This window comes from Oncorhynchus masou, chromosome 5 (genome assembly GCF_036934945.1).
Source record: "Oncorhynchus masou masou isolate Uvic2021 chromosome 5, UVic_Omas_1.1, whole genome shotgun sequence".
Lineage (NCBI taxonomy): Eukaryota > Metazoa > Chordata > Actinopteri > Salmoniformes > Salmonidae > Oncorhynchus > Oncorhynchus masou.
Window position 1 is genome coordinate 12,636,633 of NC_088216.1, and position 8,647 is coordinate 12,645,279.

General features: G+C 46.0%; 1 long non-coding RNA gene across 1 annotated transcript; it reads right to left on the minus strand.

Moving 5' to 3' along the window:
- Window positions 1-3,448: 3,448 nt before the first annotated feature.
- On the minus strand, window positions 3,449-5,673 carry LOC135526206 (uncharacterized). Its single transcript, XR_010453264.1, has 3 exons — window positions 5,414-5,673; window positions 3,876-4,997; window positions 3,449-3,844 (listed from the first exon to the last, which is right to left on the minus strand). It is a non-coding gene; the product is annotated as an uncharacterized LOC135526206 (long non-coding RNA).
- Between the last annotated feature and the right edge of the window lie 2,974 nt (window positions 5,674-8,647).

The following is an 8,647-nucleotide window of genomic DNA, read 5'->3' on the forward strand; positions in this document are numbered from 1 at the left end:
GTCCTGGAGGGCAGGTAGTTTTCCCCCGGTGATGTGTTGTGCAGACCACCCTCTGGAGAGCCTTGTGGTTGAGGGCAATGCAGTTGTCCGTAATTGCCTGTAGACACTGCCACATACATCTCATGTCTGAGCCGTTGAAATGTGACTCCACTTTGTCCCTCTACCGACATTTCGCTTGTCTGATTGCCTTGCGGAGGGAAAAACTGCACTGTTTAAATTCACTCATATTATTTGAGTTGAACCGTGTTATTTGGCGTGTCAAATTAAAAGCTTTTTTTTGTTTCTAGTCATGTCTGTGGTGATGCTGTTGTTACCTTGTGTTCTAGTCATGTCTGTGGTGGTGATGCTGTTGTTACCTTGTGTTCTAGTCATGTCTGTGGTGGTGATGCTGTTGTTACCTTCTGGTCTAGCCATGTCTGTGGTGGTGACGCTGTTGTTACCTTCTGGTCTAGTCATGTCTGTGGTGATGCTGTTGTTACCTTGTGTTCTAGTCATGTCTGTGGTGGTGATGCTGTTGTTACCTTGTGTTCTAGTCATGTCTGTGGTGGTGATGCTGTTGTTACCTTGTGTTCTAGTCATGTCTGTGGTGGTGATGCTGTTGTTACCTTGTGTTCTAGTCATGTCTGTGGTGGTGATGCTGTTGTTACCTTGTGTTCTAGTTGTGCCTGTGGTGGTGATGCTGTTGTTACCTTGTGTTCTAGTCATGTCTGTGGTGGTGATGCTGTTGTTACCTTGTGTTCTAGTCATGATAATCTGTTGGAACATATGAGTTACATCAATTAGGTGAAAACCCCCAACAATGAGAGAGCGAGAGAGACATACTCGTTTACGTGTGTGGTTTGGGATGGGTGTTTCCGAGACTGAAAGTACTACCACCTCTGTGTGTTTCAGAGGAAGTGGTGTGAACCTTGACCTACAATGACTGTAACTACTAGTCTCTCAGTACAGAACCTCTCTGAGTACAAATACAAGACTAAAGATAATGACTGAACTGGTTATAGGGACTAAATAACATGGGTTAATATCAGTGACTGGGGGAGAGGGAGAGGGGGAGAGGAGAGAGTGTGGATGAGGAGATGTGGTAGAGTGGAGAGGAGAAGAGGAGATGTGAGGGTGAAGAACAAAAGGTAGACAGAAAGAGAGAGATGTAGGCCTACAGATAAGTGTGTAAAGTAAAGTACAGTATAAAGTAAAGTACAGTATTGATCACTGTAGCGTACAATCATACATGCCAAGAATTATGTGCTGTGTTCAGTGAGTAACACAGTTCAATATGGGGTGTGTATTAATGTATTGAGGTCTGATAGTAACAGTTCAATATGGGGGGTGTATTAATGTATTGAGGTCTGATAGTAACAGTTCAATATGGGGTGTGTATTAATGTATTTAATTATAATAGTTCTCACCACAGAGGAGGCTGATGTTGACAGACGTGAGGTTCCTCATTCTGCTCTCTGGCTTCCCTTCCAGGTCGTCAAAATTCTACTCTGACTGTTTCCCCCTCAGTCCAGTCCTCTACCAGTCACGACCAGTCACTACCAGTCCAGTCCTCTACCAGTCACTACCAGTCACTACCAGTCTAGTCCTCTACCAGTCACTTCCAGTCTAGTCCTCTACCAGTCACTACCAGTCACTACCAGTCTAGTCCTCTACCAGTCACTACCAGTCACTACCAGTCCAGTCCTCTACCAGTCACTACCAGTCTAGTCCTCTACCAGTCACTACCAGTCACTACCAGTCCAGTCCTCTACCAGTCACTACCAGTCACTACCAGTCACTACCAGTCTAGTCCTCTACCAGTCACTACCAGTCTAGTCCTCTACCAGTCACTACCAGTCACTACCAGTCTAGTCCTCTACCAGTCACTACCAGTCACTACCAGTCACTACCAGTCTAGTCCTCTACCAGTCACTACCAGTCTAGTCCTCTACCAGTCACTACCAGTCCAGTCCTCTACCAGTCACTACCAGTCTAGTCCTCTACCAGTCACTACCAGTCACTACCAGTCACTACCAGTCACTACCAGTCTAGTCCTCTACCAGTCACTACCAGTCTAGTCCTCTACCAGTCACTACCAGTCTAGTCCTCTACCAGTCACTACCAGTCCAGTCCTCTACCAGTCACTACCAGTCCAGTCCTCTACCAGTCACTACCAGTCTAGTCCTCTACCAGTCACTACCAGTCCAGTCCTCTACCAGTCACTACCAGTCTAGTCCCAGACACTCATAATATCTATGAACGCAACTATATCCATGTTTAAGAGGTCTGACAGCTGTTTAGTCGAGTCTCTCTCTCTCTCTACTGTATATCACAGTCTAGGATTCTCTTATGTGTCATAGTGTATCTGACACAATTTTAGCTAAACCCAAGAGCATTTTGACAGCTCCTACTTCCTGTCCTTTATCATACAGGCGCGCACACACACACACACACACACGCACACACACACACACACACACACACACACACACACACACACACACACACTTCCCCAGTAAGAAAGTAAGAACAGCATTCAGACCTGAGAAGAGAAACCAGCACCGTTCCCTGTTTTGAGAAAAACCCCTCACCTGCTTTGATAAATAGACTCATACACGCTCAACATTATCCTAAACCTATATTAGACAGGGTTAGAAGTCAAACACAGGCTCAATAATATCCTAGACCTCTATTAGACAGGGTTAGGATTAAAACACAGGCTCAACATTATCCTAAACCTCTATTAGACAGGGTTAGGATTAAAACACAGGCTCAACATTATCCTAAACCTATATTAGACAGGGTTAGAATTAAAACACAGGCTCAACATTTTCCTAAACCTATATTAGACAGGGTTAGAATTAAAACACAGGCTCAACATTATCCTAAACCTATATTAGACAGGGTTAGAATTCAAACACAGGCTCAATAATATCCTAGACCTCTATTAGACAGGGTTAGGATTAAAACACAGGCTCAACATTATCCTAAACCTATATTAGACAGGGTTAGAATTCAAACACAGGCTCAATAATATCCTAGACCTCTATTAGACAGGGTTAGGATTAAAACACAGGCTCAACATTATCCTAAACCTATATTAGACAGGGTTAGAATTAAAACACAGGCTCAACATTATCCTAAACCTATATTAGACAGGGTTAGGATTAAAACACAGGCTCAACATTATCCTAAACCTATATTAGACAGGGTTAGAATTAAAACACAGGCTCAACATTATCCTAAACCTATATTAGACAGGGTTAGGATTAAAACACAGGCTCAACAATATCCTAGACCTCTATTAGACAGGGTTAGGATTAAAACACAGGCTCAACAATATCCTAGACCTCTATTAGACAGGGTTAGATTAAAACACAGGCTCAACAATATCCTAAACCTCTATTAGACAGGGTTAGGATTAAAACACAGATTAAAACACAGGCTCAACAATATCCTAGACCTCTATTAGACAGGGTTATGATTAAAACACAGGCTCAACAATATCCTAGACCTCTATTAGACAGGGTTAGGATTAAAACACAGGCTCAACAATATCCTAGACCTCTATTAGACAGGGTTAGGATTAAAACACAGGCTCAACAATATCCTAGACCTCTATTAGACAGGGTTAGGATTAAAACACAGGCTCAACATTATCCTAAACCTATATTAGACAGGGTTATGATTAAAACACAGGCTCAACAATATCCTAGACCTCTATTAGACAGGGTTAGGATTAAAACACAGGCTCAACAATATCCTAGACCTCTATTAGACAGGGTTAGGATTAAAACACAGGCTCAACAATATCCTAGACCTCTATTAGACAGGGTTAGGATTAAAACACAGGCTCAACAATATCCTAGACCTCTATTAGACAGGGTTATTAAAACCTAGACCTCTATTAGACAGGGTTAGGATTAAAACACAGGCTCAACAATATCCTAGACCTCTATTACACAGGGAATCTCCCCTCTCTAACCAAATCATGCTACCCGGTCCAGATCAGTTCCCAGGAGGATAAGTGGTCATTGATCAGACAGAAGTTGACATTGTCCTGGTTGGTGAAGGAGTATTCACATTGAAGCTTCTTCATGTGTCTGTCCACTCCCCTCACAGAGATCTTCTGGCCATGACATGGAGCTGTCAATCACACAGACGGAACCGGTGATCTCTTTCTATTTCTTTACCTGTGATATTGAATTCTGACTTGTTGAAGAAGAGCTTGGAAGTCAGCATTTCACTGTACTGTTTACAGCTGTTGTGTCCTGTGGATGTGACAAACGTTGATTTGATTTGATCATTCAATTTGAATGTTTGTTTTTTTTACCTTTATTTAACCAGGCAAGTCAGTTAAGAACAAATTCTTATTTTCAATGACGGCCTAGGAACTGTGGGTTAACTGCCTGTTCAGGGGCAGAACGACAGATCTGTACCTTGTAAGCTCAGGGGTTAGAACTTGCAACCTTCCGGTTACTAATCCAACGCTCTAACCACTAGGCTACTACCATCAATGACAACTAATGACAACTAATCAGGCTAGTATAAGGATTACATGTGTTGATTTTCAGGTTCCTGGAGCAACCGGAAGTGGTTCAATTGACCCTAAAACATGTTTTGAAATCACTGCCTACAGTTAGAGCAAAACACTGTATTCAACCCTCTGTAAATCAATCAGTTTTTAACATAAAGGCTTGAAACTCAGGATTTTGTAAAAAGGTGTCCCAGTGAGGAAATGTGTTTAATTACAGCTTCCTGTGACAACCGGAAGTGCCTTACATTGGGGTCATGAGGGGTTAAAAAGGTCACATCTTTCCAAAATGTCATATGTGTGATTAGGCAACCCTCATAAACCGGTACATACAAGACAACCAGGTTTTAAAGTTGTATTCAATAGCCGTCCCATCATTTCAAAACAGTTGAAAGGTTGAGTCATCTCCTGGTTGTCATCGAGGGTGGGCTCCCCCTGGTGGCTGAACCCGAGATCAATGAGAGAGCTTGTCAGTCACACTTCTCTGTCATTCCACAGGGGGAAAAAATTGTGAAAATTAATAAATTAAATATACATCAAAACATGAAAGGATCAGACTTAACTAACTACTATCTTGAAATGTTGTAAATGTTGTGTAAAATAAGCATTCTATCATTCACCCTGTTATGTCTGCGATCCCCTTACATCAACATCAGGGGACATTTCAGAGTGACATTTCAGAGTGAAACTTCGTAACATTAAACATTCTTGAAAATGCAAGTGTCTAACAGCCTTCAAAAGATTAGAATATTGGTAATCAAACTACGTTTTCCAATTTAAAATAGCTGTTACAGAGAACAAATCCCATGCTTTTGTTTGAGAAGAGCAATCAACAACAGAAACATTTTCCGCCATGACAGTTTTTACACATTCACATCTGAAGGTAAAATTATGACTTACATTCTGATATCTTGCTCTTATTTCTCTTTCTGGGGGTCCCAGTGATCAAATGAAGTGCCGTTTTCTTTGATAAAATCCATTTTTATAGCCTAAATCAAAACATTTTGTAAACCGTTTGTGCCGTGAATTCCATCTCTATCAATTTTTTACGGAGCATTTGACTTGATTTCCCCCTGTAAACAATCGTTTATCTAGTCATGGTTGGTTTCATTCCTCTGGGTGTTTGCAACACAGCCAAAAATCATTGTTTTTTTTGCGGGGAGTATTGACCGAAGTGAGCTGATTTGAAGACAAGGAGCAATGACTACCTTACGCACCAATCATTTTAGCGAAGCGTCATTGATTGACTATATTTCTGTAGATAGCCAATGAGCTGAGGTAAACGCCAGTATGTAATGTTTTTGGGTTGGACCACAATTCCTTGTTTGTAATCGCACGCGCAGGGAACTCCATTCTCGCCTTGACGATCAGAGGAGTTGCCGTAAGGCTTTTTACGTGCAGCTGTATTTCGGAAAGTTGTAGTTTCAACGATTTCATTGAAGATATCATGGCAAATAAATCAGGTAAAGCGAAGTCAAAGTCTAAAGTGAAAAAGTAAAAGTGATACAGATTTTTTGTTTGAGGAATCTTGGAGTGTTATGATTCAAACGAACTGAGGAGCTGTTTCTGCAAGGACAGGACGTACTTCTGGACGGGTAAGTGCTAATGCCGTTTTATGAAATACATATATTGTAGCGACCCGCACAGACAGCTGTGTGTTATGTGTTAGGCTAGAAGGTGGTTGTGTTGTACTGACCAGTACCCGGTGTTTGCGGGGTCCGACATGTCAATCAACCTGCTATCTGCCAATCACGGGAATGCCTGGAATGTTCTGATGCCGGGCATCCTGGTGGTTGGCGGAGTGGCGTGGAGGGGGGTTGGAGCATTGGAAGTTAAGACCAGGTTCAGCTTTTTGTTCTCTCTCTCTTACGCCTGGGCTTCCCAAGAAAAGGTCACGATTGGCTTGTGGGTTATCTGTCATCTTTTTGGCGTGTGCTACGGCCCAAACAGTAGCCTGTGTAAAGTTGGTTTAATAAACCGTCAATTCGCAAACTCAAGCCTCTGTCTGGACAATTGTTCATTTATGATCTAGTCAGGTCATTACATTGGTGTCAGAAGTAAAAACGTTGATACAAGTTAGCCAGCTAGCTAGCTGACTTATGTGGCTAGCTACCGTAGGTGAGAACGGGGATTGAAAATGCGTCGAGGGAATCCGAAAGTGAAGGTGGAGGTAGGGGACGATTATGGCCAAGGAGGTGCGTGTGAATGGATGTCGGGGGTTCTGTCTGAGGAGATCGCCAGGGCGTCGGAGCGCAGAGGCCGCTTGAGGGAGGACGTTAGAGCGATGGCGGCTGAAGCAGGCATGAGTGCTTTGTCGACTGTATTTCGCGCGGATTCTGGTGGGCGGACCGAAGTGGCGACGTCGACGCGGCGTGACGAGGAATCTGGGGCTCAGGATGTAAACAAACATGGCGGTGCCCAGTTCCCGGCTGCGTCCGTATCTGTTAAGACCCCGAAGTATTCCGGTAAGGCGGATTGGGAAGCTTTTCATGCTCAGTTTGAACTGTTAGCTCATTCTAGGGGGTGGTCGGATGAAGAAAGGGCACTGCAGTTGGCTTTATGCCTCGCGGATGAAGCTCTGGCCTGTTTGATATTGATTAGCCCCGAGGACAGGCATGATTATGGTGCTTTAGTGGGAGCACTGAGGAGGCGCTATGGACAGTGTGTACAGCCCGGGCTACTGCGCTCCGAACTGAGTAATAGACGCAGGCAGCCTGGAGAGCCTCTACGGGTGCTAGCTAATGACATTGAGAGCCTCTCTCGGCGGGCATATGCTCACATGCCCCCTCCGTGCAGAGCGAGCTAGCACGGGACCAGTTCATACGGGCGCTCTCTCCTACGGAGCTGCGCATACAGACCCAGCTGGCTCATCCTGAGTCATTGCAGACAGCCTTGGAGATGGCTTTGGAGAGGGAGCTGGTGTGGGCTGGGGCTTCAGCTGGGGCTTTGGTGGGGGTGCAGGGAGACACACCCTCTGTGCGAGCTGGGGGCAGAGCAGCCCGGAGCCGGAAAAGCCTGCTTGGGTGGCCGAAATGACAAAACTCATTCGGGCTGTGTCGCTACAGGCGGCACGAAACACAAGCCCTGGTCCCAGGGTCTGCTGGGGTTGTGGCCAGCCAGGCCATCTGCGCCGAGATTGCCCCATGTCCCCCAGAGCTCAGGGAAACGGCTCGGGGTCCGCATAGACCGGGTAGTGCGGACCCCTGGCTTTCTATCCCAACCACCATCATCTTCAGGAGGAGCCCACCGGCACAGACGGGGAAGCAAGGCTCCACTTCCCCCAGAAGCAGACGAGGGCAAGCGGATGGAGCCTGTTGTTGTGGTGGGCCGGACCTGTGTTGGGGACTTTTGTCATGTCCCTGTCATTGTGGAGGGGGTGCCCTGCTCCGCCCTGGTGGACACTGGGTCCACAGTAACCCTGGTGAGGCCAGATATTGTGCCAGGTTGGACTCAGTGTGAGCCTACAACTGTGCAGCTCCGCACAGTCACAGGTGAGCTGGCACCCATGAAAGGGAAGGGAATAATGACTCTGACAGTAGGGGGCAGGACTGTGCGTCATCCTGTGTGGGTGGCGGCTGTGCAGGACCCTTGTATCCTGGGGTTGGACTTTCTTAGGAGCACAGGCTGCCAGTTAGACCTAAATAGGGGCACACTGAGCTTCCAGGGAGGGACGGAAGTCACCATGGCTCCCCCTAATGTCACATTCACTCAACCCAACAAACCCTTTACTCCAACAGTTAAAGCAGCAGAGACTCATGGCTGCGCCCCCTCCCCCACAGCTGTGTGTGACTTTTCCCCAGTCCCCCTGTCACCTACGGCGGTGTGTTACATTCCCCCAGCTACCTCCATGACACAGCCCTCTGTGAGCCCGGGCCGCAACCCCCCAGCCCAGCTACCCCAGATGGGAGAGGAGAGGACACTGTCTGCAGTGAGGGAGATATGGGGGAGGAACTGTGTTGGTCTTGACCCCGAGCAGCAGGAACGGTTGTGGCAGTTGCTGTTTGAATTCAGAGACAGCTTTGCGTTGAGTGAGGAAGAGGTGGGTCAGACTCATCTGGTGCAGCATGAGATCGACACAGGTGATGCTCGACCCATCAAGATGCGTCCCCGCCGTATCCCGCTGGCACGCCAGGA